Source organism: Mauremys reevesii, linkage group 12 (genome assembly GCF_016161935.1).
Source record: "Mauremys reevesii isolate NIE-2019 linkage group 12, ASM1616193v1, whole genome shotgun sequence".
Lineage (NCBI taxonomy): Eukaryota > Metazoa > Chordata > Testudines > Geoemydidae > Mauremys > Mauremys reevesii.
The window spans coordinates 23,909,209-23,926,708 of record NC_052634.1 but is presented as its reverse complement, the minus strand read 5'-3'; the positions used below and the strand labels follow the sequence as shown (position 1 = coordinate 23,926,708).

The window sequence follows — 17,500 nt, the reverse complement described above, 5'->3', positions numbered from 1 at the left end:
CCCCGCGCGTCCCACCGACCTTCCCCCCCCGCAACTCCGGCTTCTCCCCCGGGCCCCAGGCTCCGCCCCCCCCATCCCAGATGCAGCTCCCGGGGCCGAGGCGGCTCCGAGGCTACTCCCAGGTTCCCCGGGGCAGAGTCACGTGCCCGCCCCCCCCACGGGGTCTCTCACTCACCGGCTCACACGGAGGCGGCAGCAGCAGCTTTGTTCTCCCGCCCCCAGCGGGGCTCGCACGGAGCATGCGCAGTTCCAGCTGCTGACCCCTCCCTTACCCGGGCTGGGGAGGGCGGGAGCGCCCCCGGGGCAGGCTGGGAGATGTAGTTCCGGACTCTCCCTGGACCGGAAGTGACGTCGGCGAGGGAGCCGGAACGGGAGTGCGCACGCGCTGCGGTTCTGTCTGGCTCGTGCGGGGCCGGAGAAGGTTTGTGCCGTTGGGGCTCTGGGCATGCGCACATCGCGGCGGGAGAGACCTTCATTAACTCCCCCCCATGCCCGGCCCCTCCGTGGGAAAGGGGCGGGGGGGGAGCCGGTGCCCCCGGGGAGCGGGGAGAGAAAGGGGGGGGGGGCTGAGATCCCCTCGGATTTACCGCTGCCCCCCCCGTGGGGACCCCCCGCCCCCCCGTCCTGCCCCCTTTCTCCCTAGAGAGCCACGAGCAGCCCCAGGGTGACCCCCTCCCCAACCCCTGAGAAGTTCCCTGCCCCCCCCCGATTGTGCCCCATTTTCTCTCCCCTTCGCCAGTGTCCAGCTCTCCCTGGGGCTGGTGGGGCTCTGGGGGTGTCTGGGCCCCTGGCCAGGGGCTCTGGGGACTGGGGGCCAGGGAAGATCTGGCAGGACCCTGGCTGGGGCTGTGGGGGTGTCTGGGGCCCTGGCTGTGGGGTCTGGGCTCTGGGGGGTGTTGAAGGGCCTTAATGGAGAGAAAAGATTGGGTATTAAAGCAGAGAAAGGCAGAACAAGCCCCAATGGCTGGACGGTGAAAAGAGACAAATTCATATTACAACTAAGGCACAAATATTCAACAGTGAAGATGATTCACGACAGGAACAAGCTACCAAGGAAAGTGGTGGATTTGCCATCTCCTGATGTCATCTAATGGAGACTAGATGCCTTTCTGGAATGTGTTTGCCCCAAAAGTAGCTATTGGGTTATACAGGAGGCCTGTGATATGCAGGGGTCAGATTAGATGCTCTAATGGTCTCTTCTGGCCATAAAGTCAACTAATTTCTGAAAAACTGAGTGTAGTATTGGGAGCAGCATCTGATGTTTTACTGTCCAGCCGGCTTGCTTCCTAGAACGAACGCTCCTTGAGTGGGGTGATCCACAGGGAGTAGCTCAAACCTCCAAAGTGCCTGGGCAGGGGCAGGACATTAGCCCAGCAAGGGAGGGGTGTGGCAGTGACATCACAAAGGCCTTTTGCAGGACCTCAGACTGTTGGTCAAAGATGGTGGGGAGGTGGTGACCTCACAGAGAGATGCTGACATCAGCCAGGCAGGACAGGAGCGAGGGGCCAGGGAAACCTCAGAGACCCCTGTGGCTTTGCTTCAGCAAGTCTCCTTCTCCAGATCTCTCTTTGAGGACTGAGAGAGTATTCGGGTTCACGGACGTGAGCGCCAGGAGGAACCTCTTTCGAGTTTTCTCCTTCCCTTTTAGGGAGTTTACTAGAGACCAGCCGTCCCTGTTTACAAGGTAAGAGCCTCCTTGAGGTTTGAAACCTGTTCAGTCTGATCCATCTGGTGATGAAATCTAAGCCTGGAAAACACGAGCTTAAGGAGGCAGAATTTTCTTCCACACCAGGGATTTTGTCCCCTAGAATTACTGGAGACATTAGGGTTTATCCTTTGTGTTTCACCTTTTCCTCCATCCCTTCCTCCTTTCTCTTTTCTTGCTTCTTTTGTCCTTTCACCTGTTTCCCTCCCAACACCAAGAGCGGGGTGTGTGTATGTGTTGCGGGGGAGTGTTTGGCAGCTCCCACTGTGGGAGCTCCACCCAAAAATGTGGGGCTGAAATAGTGCTTGGGCAGTGATCCCCACCAGTGACCTGAACCATCCTTTAGGCTCCCTGCTGAGAACCGTCAGCTTCCCGTCCTCAGTCTCTACCCTGATTGGCTCAGCAGGGGGTTATTGACAGGGAGGAGACTCAGGTCCTTGTTGTTCTCTTTTAAGACCAAGGAAATAAGTCATAACCAGTCATATGTTTGAATTTTGCTGCTTCTCTGCATTAATGGTCTCTGAGCAGGTCATGATTCTCTCTAACATTGCAGTTCTCCTCAAATACTTGCTGAATAATTACTGTGCACTGTTGGTCTGGAGCTCATCTGAGAGCACTTTATTCAGGTCATTCAATGGATGAAATTCAAGATCCGATGGTTAGTTTGAAAATCAGGGGTCTTGGGTCCTATTCCCAGCTCTGCCACTGGCTGGCCGTGTGACCTAAGACAAGTCAATTCTCCTGTCTCAGCCTGAGCTTCTCACTCTTCCAAGTAGGGATAATAATGATCCGCTCCTACCTACCTTACGGTATGTGGAGGCAGGGCTGGCTCTAGGTTTTTTGCCTCCCCAAGCAAAAAAAATTTGTCTGCCCTCCCATCCCCCTGCTTCCCGAGCCCTGGGTTCACCCCACCCAACACCAGCACCCCATGCCACCCCAGCTCTGGGCCTCCCACCCCTTTCACACCCGGCCCACCCACCCCAGGGCGCACCCCCACCCACACCCTGTGCTGCCCCTGCTCTCGACTCTCCCCTTCCCCCCTACCAGTGCTCCCCCACCCACACACCCCCTGCTGCCCCAGCCCTGGGCTCCTCCCCGCACTTGCACCTTCTTCCACCCCAGCCCTGGGTCACTGGTAACTTGCTCCCAGGTTAATAAAATAGAAAAAAGAGAGGATTGAATGTGTAACAGGGAGTTTGGTAAATCTTGGTTATTTTATTTTTTCAACAGGCTCCTGTCCACCTCCAGTAGAATTTTCAGTCCCAATGGCAACTTACTTACCAAATGTAATACAGACTAGTCCATGCTTCCCAAGTGGATGTGGTTCTTGTCCTTCTGCACATTGTAGCCCGTGGAGGCCAAGGACCTGCAAATGTGTCTTCATGTGCCTTTGTTTCATTGATGAAAACATAAACTAGACTCTTAGAGGATTGGAACTGATTTCAGCTGGGGGACATATTTGCTAGATTTTTATGCATTTGCACAGGAAAATGTTGAGTGTTTCCATTCATCCCTAGTCAGTGGAGCTCCTGAACATAATGGAAATGGATATGCAATTACTTTTTGTTGAAGGACCAGGCTTTTAAGGGGGCACTTGGATTTGAACCAAGGCCCGTTTGATCTGCAGTCAAACACTCTACCACTGAGCTATACCCCCTGACAATTACATTGGCAAGTCAGTGATCTCAAGGATCTTGAAACCTGAGAGTGGAGTTCGTTTCTTCCACACCAGTGTTGCTGTCTGTGCATCCTGGAGCTATGGGGTGAGTGGGAAAGGCCCACAACTAGCTTGTCAGTATCAGCAAAGGAGCAGCCGACATCAGGACCAACGAGACGTGCTGGTGGCCCATCAGGAAGAACCCACTCTCCCAGAGACTTCTCGTCGAGGGCACGGTACACAATGGGGGCTACCTACCTGCCACGTCCCATCAAGGGTCTTTCTAGTCCCATTTCAGTGTTACCCAATTTCTAATCAGTCTTTGGCCCAGATTCCCTCCCTGAGCGGCACCAGCACATACCTGGGCCCCCTGCTAGTGTTAAATCTGCCTTGAGCTGAGATCCAGCTTGGCAAAGAGCCTGCAGCCCCCTCTGTGCTGGGGAATGAGAGCAGCCCTGGCACTGGGCAGGGCAGCCTTGAGGGAATGAACCCAATGTGCCCGTGAGGCCCTGATCCAGAACCTCTGCCAGGCAGCTTGTGCTGCTCGGGCGTCTCTAGTCTCCAGCGAGGATTCAAAGCTTCTCTGCTCCAGGGGAACCCCTGGGGAGGGGCAGGGCTCCTGCAGGATAAATCTTCCTGCCGGCAGAGCTCCGGTCCCCTCCTCATGGGCACAGGGCGTTGCACACGGCACCCACCACATGCACACACCCCTTTGTGGGGAGAATCAGCTCCAGGATATTGGGGTCAACCCCCCCCACCTCCTCCCTGCAAACCTTCTCCTGGCTTCAGTGAGGGAATGGGGGCGTGAGGGGCTAGTGCGGTAACAGCAGCAGCGTGGCCGTGGGGCTCGGCCGGTGGCTGGGGCCAGTCACCTGAGCATGAACCCAGCCGACCCCAGGAGATGGACCCGGGTCACCAGCCCAACCCACCACGCGGCTGCTGCCGCTGCCCGCGCGAGCTCCCACAGACCACGCTGGGGAGAGCCCCCAGCTGCAGGGGAGACGCCCCTGAGTGCCTGGCAGGGCCCAGCTCCTGGCTGACTTGTACTGCTAGGGGTCAGGGGGCTGGGTGACAGGGGGGCGTTGGCTCTGGGGTGGGCCTGTCACTTCCCCGCCAAGCCAACAGGATCACAGCAAACAAAACCAGCTCGGCCGGCAGGGGAAGAGTTCAGTCCAGGGCCTGGTGCATTCTGGGAGCAGGGGCGGTGCAGAGAAAGGGCAGATAGGGGGCAGCTCTGAACACTGTGCGCAGAACTGCCTGTCCTGTCCCGCAGCCCCTGGTACAGGGGGCTTTTGGCCATAGTTGTAATCAGGCCAATAAATTGAAACAAACCCCTGTTAAATCATTGCTCAGCCCGAGTCCTTCACCCACATTCCTTAGGGCATTGGGTGTTTCATTTCCTGCCTCAATTTCACACAAAGACACAATTTCCTTTGCACAGTTCCGTGAACTTCCCTGTGTCTCTGGTCTGAGCCAGGGCGTTCGATTCCAGTGAACCCTTCTCTCCTGCAAAGCGATGGTCAGACAGAGGGGACATGGCCACCTTCACCTCTGACAGTGAGATATTGGCTCGGCTCTTTCTTTCTGCTGCTGTTGTTAGTCCATGAAACATCAAGGGTGGAATGCAAGGCTGAGTTCATGCACCAGCCCTCAGTGCCCCAGAGAAATCCTGCCACCTGCTATTGGAACGATGTGCTGGAGAGTTGAATGGGAAAGGGACTGTCTGAATTGTCAGAGTGGGGAATGAACAACAATCTACAGCAATGTCGTTCACACAAACACACTCTAATCCTGCTACAGCCGGAGGGGAAATGGGCAGGAATTGTTGCTGTTCACCCAAGGAGACACTTACACTGATGAGCAGCCTTGAGTGTGCTGGGGAAGCTGGTCTGTGCAAACAATTTGAAGTGACAATTCAGTGAGAACAGAATCATCATGCAATGACACAGGTATACATCAAGTAGATGTGACCGAGTGGTTAAAGTGATGGACTAGAAATCCTTTGGGGTCTCACCGCACAGGTTCAAATCCTACCAACTACACAAGTACTGCGCTGTTGTTACTATTACTGTAGACTTAGTGTCTGAGCATCCAGAGTACAAACTAGAGCCAGATCTACTTTCACTCTCTCTACACTTAAATCGCTGCTGTGGCACTGCTATAGCACTATGGAGTAGATAGTGACTGGAGGGATTTTCCCATCCATGTAATAGCTACATGGACAGAACAGTTCCTCCTTTTCTTTAGCACTATCTAACCAGGGCTTAGGTCACCTTAACTGTGTGTGTGTGGGGTGGGGTGCTTCACACCCTGAGAGACGTCGCTCTGCCAGTTCAGTGCCCAGCGTACACCAGCCCTTAGATCCCTCTTGGTATTTCAATGCAGGCACTGACCTGTGAGAAGAAAACATCAGCTCACAAACACAGAGACTGAATTCCCCACATTTAATCTCGCTGCACTTTCCAGAAAGTCACGAAATTCAATTCATTCTTGCTAGGACAGAGAAAAAATAAGTGACACTAAGTTTTTGGCTTGATTAAATAAAATTAAGTGTTTAATTAATATAGTAAAAATATGTCCTGATTCTTCTAACTAACACCACAGCATGAAATAGGAACAGAGACAAAGCTTGTCAGTGATGACTAATTTCACAAATGATCTTCCCATTATTAATTTCCACGCTGCCCCCATTGGAGGTCTGGGCATCGCCAGTGCCATTGCTCTGCATTCACCTTCCCCTTAGAATTGTTCTCGGACATTCGATGTCCTCTGCAGCATGAGGCTCGGGTCACTTGCTGGAGGATTCCCTGCACCGTGAAGTCTTTAAGCCACGATTTGAGGACTTGAATAACTCAGACGTAGGTCAGGGGTTTGTTACAGGAGTGGGTGGGTGAGATTCTGAGGCCTGCGTTGTGCAGGAGGTCAGACTAGATGATCATAATGGTCCCTTCTGACCTTAAGTCTATGAATCTATTAATCTTTTTCCAAATTTGGAAAATTGTGCAGTTCAGAATGTGAATAGTGACCCCATTTCCTTCCTGCACCTGCTCTACATTGCTCCACAGCAGCTTCTCCACCTGCAGAGTCACCCCAGCACGGCAGTGCAGCCGCCCAGGGTTCAGCAGGGGCCCCTGGCAAGAACAGTGGGTGCAGCTAACAGCCCGGTGTGCCTGGCCATGAGGCAGCTGTAAAAAAGCAACCCCCCCCCCCAGAAGTACAGAGACTGAATTCCCCAACTATAACATCATGACCCCCTGTAGAAAGCCACACGTGTCAGTTGTATTTTCACAGGGAGATGCAAAAATCAAGTGATACCAATTTTTAAGTTGAGTAAATAAAGTTGAGGAGATAGTTATTAACCTCACAAAAATATACTAAAGATCCCTCAACATAACACCTGAAGGTGAAATATTAACAGAGACAAACCTTGTCAGCAAAGGCTCATTTCCCAAACGATCCTCAAAATGTTACTAATTCCCACCCCTCCTCCACAGGAGCTCTGTGCAGTGTCACTGTTCTGCAGGCAGCTTCCCATTAAATGCTGTTGTGGGACATTCCCAGGCCTGGAAATGTACCAACGACAGAATTTGAAGAGCAAACCTGGCTCCCCGCACCAGGCGGGATTTGAGTGTTTTGTCCCCGTTACTTAGTGTTTGTCAATAGTACAGATGCCATGGGCAGGACTCCAGGCTCTGCTTGAGGGATCCTGGCACAGGGGCTGGTGGGGGAGAAAGGATTGTAGCTTCTGACCTGTGCTCTGGAGAGGAGGTAATAAGTGAAGGGGCATTTCTGACTCCTCCCCTCCTCAGGGTCCCTGGGCTGGAATTCTACATTCCACAGGCCAAATGAGGGGGTGATGCCACTTGGCTAATGAAAACCAGTGCTCCAGGTGAGGTTTGAACTCACAACCTCAGCATAGCTCCTCTCAGCACTGCCCTATAAGTACTGTGCGCTAACCAATTGCGCCACTGGAGCACCTATTAATTAAGATTCTCTGAGACCCCCCTAGGCTGATAAAGCCAAGGAGTGACCCCAAAACATTCTCAGTGGGGCTGACAGCAGGTAGCGACAAGTGTTGTACTCGGTGGGGTGGATTCTTCTTAAGGCTTCCAGGCCCCATTTGACCCTTTTGTTCTTCCCTGTGTAATAACAGAGCTGGTTAAGACTCAATGGAGAGTCTTGCTGCAGACCAACAGATCTGAAATCACTGAGAACCAGCTCTAAGCATTAGTCCTGCTTTGGGACAGTGTCTCTCATGCAAGAAACTGCCCAGTCTGCGCTAGCAGTGAGGCTCCCTCACTAACAGCTGAAATCAGGCAGAGCTGTGTGAAGTGCAGGGCCCCAGCGGGGCCGGAACAGGGGGGAACAACACCCCAGGTGCCCAGAGGAGGAGAGGTGTGTTGGGCTCCAGCCTGGGACTCTTCCTCCCTCCTGCCTAGCCCTGACTGTGAAGCCTGGCCCTGGCCCTCCTTCCTTTAAATGCCATGTGGGCAAGAGGAAGAGTGTTGCAGCTGCAGGGACCAAAGTTATGGACATCAGGTGAAGCAGCAAGAAGCAACCATATGATCAATCCACAGGAATCTCTAGCCAGACTGTTAAGTTCTAGGACCCCAACCTATAGCCGCCAGCCCATTGAACCAGCCAGACCAAAGACTTATCTCTAGTGGGCATCAGTCACCCAGCAGGAGGGAAAAACCTCAGTCTAGTTGACCCTGAGAGAAGGTAGCCAAACACATTGAGCTCCAGTGCTTTGTAGCAAAGCAACATATTGCCATGAGGTCCCACTGAGATTTGAACTCAGATTCCAGGATTCAGAGCCCTGAGTGCTGCCCATTACACCATGGGACCTGCTGCTATTTTGTTTTCTAGACCCCTGTGACTCTCCGCTGGTTTGCCCTCTGCACTTATTGCTTCCCACCAGCGGCTTCCTCTCGCGGGACTCTCTCCTCCTCCAGTGACTGTGGTCCTGCACTACCGGATCCGTGGGTCCTGCCCTGAGTCCCTGCATCCCCCTGCTTTGTCTCCATTCCCTGCAGGCTGCAAAAATGTCAGGGGAGTCTGCTCCTCCCTTCACTCAGTGCTCCCACTCATATCAGCCAACTGCAGCCTCATCTCCTGGAACTCGGGCAGCTGTCGCTTGATCCGATCGTACAGTCACACACTGACTCTCTAAACTGCCTGGATGCTCCTGTGGAAATCCCACAGGTGACACTGCAGGACTTGGCACTGTTGGTTTCTTTAATGTTGTGGTGTTTCCCTGACCGCCGGAACAAAGCCGCCAACTCCTCCCTCACCGACTCCCACCAATCCCCCTGGTTGCCATAGAACCCTCTGATGCTTTCCCATTCTGCCAACACCGCCAGGCTTCGCCCCCTGCTCCTTTATCTTGCAAGCTCTGGATGTTCAGCTTCCAATATCCTCTGCCCTGGGTCAGGGAATTGCCCACATTGAGCACACGGTGAGAGCTGCGTGATCCGAACTGTCCATTGGCACCACCCTGCACTGGGCTGTCGACGTGCTCTCCTTCACGGAAATCCTGTCAGTGCAACTCCTGGCCTGTCCCCGCAGAAAGGTGTATCCCCTCTGCGGCTGGTGTGAGCTCGGGTCAGAGGAATAGGAGGTTACTGCCCACCCTCCACTGGTTCCACTGTGCAGAAACACGTTCTCTAAGCCGACCTCGCTACAGACCTGCACCAGGTAGTGCTCATCATAGAAGAGTTTCCTCTGACGGTCGGGAAAACAGGACCAGCAGTCCTCAGGCCGGTGCAACAATTGAAATCCCCCCCGACACCAAACACCGTGCGGTCTAGAAGAAGGGAGCCAGTTCCTTCATAGAAATTTCCTTTCATGCCTTAGCTGGGGACCATACACACTAATATAGCCGTAACCAGTGCCATGGAGCACAAAGCCACCAGTAATGCCCTCCCTGGTTGGAGCTCCAGCCCCTTCTGTACTCGCACTGCGAATGTGAAGAACAAGACTCCAACCCCATCATTCTTCCCTGGCCTGGAGGACCAGAGAGATGGGCCCTTCCTCCAGTCACCCTCTGCCCATCAAGCTACCCTAGAGTTGTTAATGTGCATTTCCTGAACACCCACCATGGCCAAGCCCAGCTGCTCCAAGACACTGAACATCAAGTGCCTCCTCCTGGGCCCCCAACTCCCTTCCACATGGCCACTTTCACACATGCCCCTTCCCTGGTACTGCCCTCCCTCAGCTGCACAGAAGAGTTTTCATCCCCTATACCTGCCTGTCACTGCTCAGCACCCCCTCTAGCACTCTCTTCCTGCCATATTGGGTCCACCAATAACTCACGTAGGAGAGACAGCTCCTGTCCCTCATTGTTAAATGTCAGGCCAGCCAATTAGGGGCAGAAGCCCACAATATATTTTCCTACTGCAGAGCCCAAGCTCAGGGACTCATCTTGGGTGCAGGGACCACTGTGCTCCCAGAAAACAAGCCACCACTGTGCAAAGAGAGATGACAGGGCCTGCCAAAGCCTGGGATTGAACCAGGGACCTTTAGAACTTCAGTCTAACGCTCTCCCAACCGAGCTACTTTGGCAGCTGTGTGGTAATCTTTTGGCCTGTTGCTTCTCTGCCCGGGATGTTTTTGCAGCAGTTGCACACAAAAAGGACGTCATTGGGAGCGGCCCATGAAGACAAGATTCGCTTTTGCCTGCCTTGCTCAGCTTGACTTGCTGCCTCACCCTGTTCCTGCCCTAGTGCCCGGGCTGACCTGGCGGTGGAAGGGGACTGGGGGCCAGTGGCGCGGGGAGAAAGTTGAGCTGGACCCTGAGCTAGGCTAGACCCTGGCGGTGAGAGTCTGGCCACCACTTGCCGCCCCACCCTGTTGTCCTGGCTTCCCCCACTGGGTGTCATTTCGGAAGGGACGTGGGGCTTCTGCCTCCCCTCCCCGATTTTCACACCGCAGAGGAGCGCGAACAGGAAAACGAACGGCTGCTCCACTCCCCCACCGGAGGAACCCGACACCCTTAGCTGCTTCCCCTGCTCCCCCCCAGCTGTGCTACTGAGTGGAAGCGTCCTGTGCCCATAACACAGAGCTCGATTAATCAAAACCCTCTTCTGCCAGCACCAGGCCTCCTGCTTCTTACACTGGGCCTGCAAGCGAGGGGGCGGCTGGCACAGCGCCAAGAGTCTAACCTGTGAGGCAGGAGGCGGCTGACGCCCGCAGCCTGCTGGGGAGCTCCCAGAAGTTATTAAGGGACAGAGACTCCTCAATGCCCTTAGTAACAAGGGTTTGGGGGTCACCGAGGCCAGTAAGGGGGTCACTGTGTCGGCCTTATAACCCTGGGTGTCAGGTCACTGTGCAGCTTTGGTCTAGAGGCTCAGATCCCAACAACTGACCAGCAGCCCACAGCCTCCCCCTGGGTCTGCCCCACCTGGTTACTCCTTACAGGCCGACCTTACCCCCCTTCAAGCCCCGGATTCGCCCCCTAATCATCCTAAAGGCACTCAGAGCCACAGCCATGGAGGTGCTGAAGGAGGCAGGGCCCCAGTGGCCTAATGGATAAAGCATTGGCTTCCTAAGCCAGAGATTGTGGGTTCAAGTCCCATCTGGGGTGGAAAAACTCCTTCCTTCTTGTATATTGCAACAAAGCCTTGGTGTTATTTTCCCCAAGGAAGCTGGGAGACATTTGAACCCAGAGTACTGGAACTTCGGAGCAATCCCCCAGAAACAGCATCTTCCACTTGACAAATGCTTTCTAGACCCATCAGTAGCAAACACTTAATACTAGTGTTTGTCTGAGAATAGAAGGAAGGGGAGTGTTTACTCCGACACCTCAGTGAGTGAAACAGACAGAAAGAACAAGGCTGTCCTGAAAGAGAATGGATCTGTCTGGAGACAAAGCAGAACCTGAGAATGAGCAACAGTGTGAAAAGAAGAACTTCAAATGTGTGTTAGGTGTTAGATAGGTTGGTCTGACAAATTTCAAGAAAATACCAATGCTCGTAGACTGATGCGGACACTGGCTGCTTCTGATCTTTTACTGAGAATTCATTGAGAAATATTTCCCTTAACTCTGTTATGGAATATTAGGTGGGCTCTGAAGGCACCATTCCTCCTGCTTTCGCCCTTCGAGACAACACGGCTACATGGCATGCGGCCAGTGCTCACCTTCCAGTCAACTGCTAGAGAAGACAACACAGATAGGGATGGCAGCAGGGCAGACTGGAGCTCCATGGAGATGGTGGGACCAGGTCTCATCAATGGGGAGGTGGCCACCCCACCATGCACAAGGCTGAGCCAGCCAGTGTGGTGTGTGCTTCACCGTGCCCCTACTCACTGCACATGGTGGGGGGGGGCAGTTACTGAGTTCGGTTGGTCTGGCAAATTTAGGGCTTGGCTACACTTGCAGAGGTAGAGCGCTGGGAGTTAAACCACAGCAGGGAAACCGCTGCCGAGTGTTCACACTGACAGCTGCAAGCGCACTGGAGTGGCCACATTAGCAGCTCTGGCAATGCCACAGAGAGCAGTGCACTGTGGTAACTATCCCAGTGTGCAAGTGGCTGCAACGTGCTTTTCAAATGGAGGACGGGGGTGGAGTGTGACAGGGAGTGTGTTGTGTGTACGTGGCGGGAGTGACAGTGTGTTTGGGGGGCTGAGAGTGTGTCAGCATGCTGTCTTGTGTGTTCAGACAGCAGCAGACCCCACCACCCCCATACACATTCATAACAGCAGCATTCCACACTAATGGTTGCTTTGTCCCGGAGCAGATAAGCAGCCGGCTGTCAGAAACGGAGCTTTGAAAGGGGATATCCGCATGCCTGCAGCCGATTTCAAAACAATGACCAGAGTGGGCACTTGACTTCAGGGGATTAGGGGATGTTTCCTGAGGCCAATCACAGTGCAGTAATGCAACATGTCATCCACACTGACGCCCGGGCGTTTCAGCCAAGGCACAGTGAGCTTTATGCTTCTCATGGAGGTGGATTACCAGGAGCGCTCCAGCTGCAGAGCCCAGGTGCTCCATGTGCCTTGCGAGTGTGGACACCTCAGGAGTTAGGACCCCTGGGGCTGCTTTAATGCGCTCTAACTTGCCAAGTGTAGCCAAGCCCTTAGACTATGTCACTTGTGTGACTTACTTGTGCTATTGTAATAAATACAATAGACGTGCAATGGTCAGAAATCGCACCAGCAGAGAAGTATATTAAAGGGAAACCCTAAGGAAATTAAGAGTTTAAATTATCCTCCACATGTCTCACGTCCCACTAAAATGAATCCAACCCACAGGGCACGTGGGCAGAAGTATCAGTGTCAGGATGCTACATTGTTAGCATAGTAAATGAAGCTGCAAAATAAATGATGTTTAAATGACCTCACTCTATTTTTTACAATCCGGTATTAAGAGGTTATAGATACAGATGGACACCAGGCAGGGTCGTTTGGAGGACGAAGCCTTTATGCTTCCATCTCCCACCACTGTCAAGTTTTAGCAAATTAGGACAAGTCAGCAAATAAGAACAACCTCAGGGCTCAGTAACTGCTGCAGGTAGCAAAGTCCTACAGGGAGCAGTTTCTGGCACTACACCTGCACAGCTCTGCTCCCTGGCTCTTCTCCGGCTCCTGCTCTCTCCTTAGCTCTGCCCCACTTTGGCCCAGACAGTTCCAGCTCCCACGGAGGATGGGACCCCCTGGCCTGGTGACTCCCTCATTACACTGCCTGGCCTGTCAGTGTGGCTAACTTGGAGCTTTGGCCTCTCCCCATTGCCCCTGGGGACTGTCAGTTTCAGGGTCCTGATTTCCCATTGGCCCTTCCCCCTTCTACTGGGACTGGGAACTAGCCAACCAAAAACCCCACTAAGTTTTAAGGGGCCAACAGTCCCTTACACAAGCCAGTCCCGTGAGGGTCACCGATGTGCAGAGAAGGCAGCATGAACTGGTCCCATGGTGTAATGGGCAGCACTCAGGACTCTGCAATCTGAGTTCAAATCTCAGTGGGACCTTATGGTAAAGCCCTGGAGCTTACAGTGCTCAACTTCCCTGTCTCCAGCTGTGCAAAAGCAAATCTTTCCCATCTTGTTGGGTGACTCAGGCCTCTGGGTGGGATAGCTGCAGTGAGTCAGGGCTCTAGAACTGACACCTGAGGGTTGGGATTCTCACAGGTTCACCTGGTGCTCACAAGTTTGGCACTTGCCTCTGTGCTTTTCCTCTTGCCCACCTGGCACTTGAAGGAAGGAGGGCCAGGGCCAGGCTTCATAGTCAGGGCTAGGCAGGAGGGAGGCAGAGTCCCAGGCTGGAGCCCAGCACCTCTCCTTCTCTGGGCACCTGGAGCAGAGGCAGCTGGTGCTGACAGATCCAAGGGAAGGTTTAAAAGCCACAGAGCAACCAAGGGCAGGGCCAGAGGAGGGGAGAACCATGCCTATGCGTGGCCAGCAGACAGCCACAGAGACACCCAGCCAGGCTGCTCCCTGCCGTGCCAAACCCCCACTGAAGGCCACCCACAGACCAGCATGCAGGGCGGCTGCTGATGCTCTGTGGCCAACATCAGAAGATGGTAGGAAAGCAGGGCCAGCCCCCCCGGTGTGGGGGTGTGAAGCCCTTTCACTCCGCGCTGCCTCTGCCCTGTGCCCCCCCCCCCCCGCCCGGATCTCACGCGGGATTCGAATCCCAACGGCCGCAGCGCGCGCCCGGGGGCGGGGGTGGGGGGGGCAGCGAAGCCTCGGGGCGAGAGAACCGGGGCCTCCCCACACGCGCCGAGTCTCTGTCCCGCGCTCTCTCCGCCAATCAGGGAGCGGGGAGGGGCGCGGCGAAGTGACGAGCTACGGCCCCTCCTCCCATAGAGGCCGCGCCTGTGAGAGAGAGAGAGAGAGAGAACTACTCTTCCCAGAGTGCACCGGGAGGGGGCGTTGTCTGAGCAACTTTTCCGCCCCGCCCCCAGAGAGCCCCGGCCCCGCCCCCCTTCGGCTCCTGACGCGAACTCCCGTGTCCCGGGGTCTTGGCCTGGCCCTGCCCCCCCCTTGGCCTCGTCTCTCCCCACTCGGGGGGGGGGCTGTTGGACGGAGCCATATGGAAATATCGGGGAGGGGCGGGGCTGGGAGCCAGGACTCCTGGGTTCTCCCCCAGCTCTGGGAGGGGAGGGGGATAGAGTGGGGGAGGGGCTGGGGTGCCTGCTGCCCTCGCGGTGACCAGCAGAGCCCCCCCCTGCCGCTTGCCCCCCAACCACGTGCTTGGTGTGCTGGTGCCTGGAGCCGCCCCTGGTTCCAGCCCCTCTGCCCAGGCAGCTCCCCCAGCCTGACACACACACCCAGCCCCTGCACCCGCCCCACCCCAGGGCTCCTCAGCCCAGAGGGGAGCCCCCCGGCTGAGTGGGGAATCAGAACCCCCCGAAATTACCCTGGGACCAGCATGATCTGCCTCCGCCCTGCCCTGCTCCGCATGTATTCGGAGTGAGTCAGTTTCCCTGTCCCAACGTGTGTCCTGCCCTGTGTCTCTTCTCCTCCCCAGTTCCCTCCAAACCAGCCCATTTCCCCTGCACCCCGGGCTGGGTCTCTGCCAACCCCCCTTCTCCCCTCTTGCCCCTAATATCTCCCTGCCCCTACAGGTCTATAGGGCTGGATCCCTCCCTCCCCCCTTCTCCCCTCATTTCCTGCCTCTGGGGGGGTCTATGGAGATTGGTCTCTCCTCCGCCATCCCCTCTCCTGCCCTCAATATCCCTCTTGGGCTCTATGGGGCTGGGTCTCTCTCCCTGCCCCTGTGCTCCCCCCTGCACAACATGGCCTGAGAGTGACTCAGTTTCCAGGGACCAACATTTCACCCCACACCCTCACCCCACATGTCTCTTATCTCCCCAGCTCCTCCACCCCACCCCATTTCCCTGCACCCCAGGCTGGGTCTCGGTCAACACCCTCTCCTCTCCTCCTGACCCCAATATACCCTGCCCCTATGGGTCTATGGGGCTGGGTCTCTCCCTTCTTCCCTCATCCCCTCCCCCAATATCTCCCTGCCCCTATGGGTCTATGGGGCTGGGTCTCTCCCTTCTTCCCTCATCCCCTCCCCCAATATCTCCCTGCCCCTATGGGTCTATGGGGCTGGGTCTCTCCCTCCCCTTTCTCCCCATCCCTCCCCAATATCTCTCTGCCCCTAGGGGTCTCTGGGGCTGTCCCTTCCCCCCTCTTCCCTCATCCCCTCCCCCAATATCTCCCTGCCCCAGGCTGTGACGTGCTATGACGTGTGCTGGGGCTGTGACGTGTGCTGAGGCCAGGGCCGGCTCCAGGGTTTTTGCCACCCCAAGCGGCAGGGGAAAAAAAAAAGCCATAATAGTGATCGGCGGCAGCTCCACCACGCCGCCTTCTTCGGCGGCAATTTGGTGGCAGGTCCTTCCCTCCAAGAGGGACCGAGGGACCCGCTGCCAAAGAGCCCGACGTGCCGCCCCTTCCCCTCGGCCGCCCCAAGAGCCAGGCAGCCCCCACTGCAGCAGCTCCCCACCCCAGCTCACCTCCACTCCGCCTTCTCCCCTGAGCTCGCCGGCGCCACTCCACTTCTCCCGCCTCCCAGGCTTGCGGTGCCAATCAGCTGTTTAGTGCAGCAAGCCTGGGAGGGGAGGAGAATCAGAGCTGGGGCAGCGTGCTCAGGGGAGAAGACGGCGCAGAGGTGAGCTGGGACAGGCAGCAGTTCCCTTGCACACCCCCACCCCTGTTACTTGCTGTGGGCAGCCCTCCCCCCGCACCTCCCAGCCCCCTGCCCCAGCTCACCTCCACTCCACTGCCCACCCTGAGTGCGCTTTATGGTGCCCCAACCACTTGGCACCCTGGGCGGCCGACTAGTTCGCCTAGTGCTTGCACTGACCCTGGCCACTGCCTGTCAGCAGGATTCCCCCTCCTCCTCCTCAGTGAGACTAAATCTCCCCACCTAGACAGCCGGTCCGTCCGCTGCACCCCAATCCCCCATGCCTGAGCCTCCCTGCCAAAGCCCTGCACCTGGCTCCAGAGAATTAAGTCTCACGTCTCACTGGGAACTCAACTTCTTGTGCCCAGAGAGTCTCGGCCCCCCTCAGTAGCTGACCTGAGAAACACAGTGTCTGCAAAAGCAGCAAAGAGTCGTGTGGCACCTTATAGACTAACAGACGTATTGGAGCATGAGCTTTCGTGGGTGAATCCCCATTTTGTCGGATGCATCAGTGTCGGCCTTTTCCAAAGAAGTGCCTGGAGGGCCTTTTCCTATGTGGCCTAATGGAGAAGGCGCCTGACTTCGGATCAAGAGATTGAGGGTTCGAGTCCCTTCATGGTTGTACTTGTGCAATTTTACCTTTGGGCTGAAAGTCCTGCTTCCTTCAGGGTTGGAAACTCTTCTTGGCGGCTCAGGCCAATGCTCTGGCTTCAGCTAGAGCCCTGGGAAGGAGTTGGGGGTTGGGCGTCACACAGGCTGGGGCATGAGCCCCAGGTGCTTCCAGTCTCGCCTTTGCCCTTCCTGACTTGCCAAAGAAAATGGGCGGCTGCCCGGGCTAGTGTGTGGAGCAGTTTCCCTCTTCCAAGTGTGCGCCTGTCCCTGTGCTTGAGGGTACTTGCTAAATAGCACCTTGGGAGCCTGGGTGTTTCTCTGCTTCTCGCCAGCTGGGGAAAAGCCTCTTGGGGTAAAATCTCCTGCCCCCTTGCAAAAGTGAGCACAGAGAGTGGGAACAGTAAGAGGCCCCACCAGGGGGGCTGGCCCTGCTTTCCTACCGTCTTCGATAATGGCCACAGAGCATCAGCAGCCGCCCCACATGCTGGTGGCCTTCAGTGGGGTTCGGCATGGGCAGGGAGCAGCCTGGCTGGGTGTTTTTGTGCCTGTCTGAAGGCCACACATAGGCATGGTCCTGCCCTCCTCTTGCCCTGACCTCAGTTGCTCTGTGGCTTTTAAGCCTTCCCTTGGAGCCATCAGCACCAGCACCTCTGCTCCAGGTGTCCAGAGGAGGAGAGGGGCTGGGCTCCAGCCTGGGAAGCCTGGCCCTGGCCCTGCTTCCTTTAAATGCCATGTGGGCAAGAGGAAGAGTGTGGCAGCTGCAGCTACAGGGACCAAAGTTGTGGGCGTCAGGTGAAGCAGCAAGAAACCCAACCATCAGGTCAACCCGCAGGAATCTCTAGCCAGACGGTTAAGTTCTAGGACCCCACCCTCTAGCGGCCCAGCTGGACCAGAGA

General features: G+C 55.7%; 5 non-coding genes across 5 annotated transcripts; 1 reads left to right on the top strand and 4 right to left on the bottom strand.

Moving 5' to 3' along the window:
• Positions 1–3,290: 3,290 nt before the first annotated feature.
• TRNAC-GCA lies at positions 3,291–3,362 on the bottom strand. Its single transcript has one exon. It is a non-coding gene; the product is annotated as a tRNA-Cys (tRNA).
• A 3,881-nt stretch (positions 3,363–7,243) lies between these two features.
• On the bottom strand, positions 7,244–7,337 carry TRNAI-UAU. The gene is made up of 2 exons: positions 7,300–7,337; positions 7,244–7,279 (listed from the first exon to the last, which is right to left on the bottom strand). It is a non-coding gene; the product is annotated as a tRNA-Ile (tRNA).
• Positions 7,338–8,138: 801 nt separating this feature from the next.
• TRNAQ-CUG lies at positions 8,139–8,210 on the bottom strand. The gene has a single exon. It is a non-coding gene; the product is annotated as a tRNA-Gln (tRNA).
• A 1,643-nt stretch (positions 8,211–9,853) lies between these two features.
• On the bottom strand, positions 9,854–9,926 carry TRNAF-GAA. Its single transcript has one exon. It is a non-coding gene; the product is annotated as a tRNA-Phe (tRNA).
• Positions 9,927–10,874: 948 nt separating this feature from the next.
• On the top strand, positions 10,875–10,947 carry TRNAR-CCU. Its single transcript has one exon. It is a non-coding gene; the product is annotated as a tRNA-Arg (tRNA).
• The last annotated feature ends 6,553 nt before the right edge of the window (positions 10,948–17,500 follow it).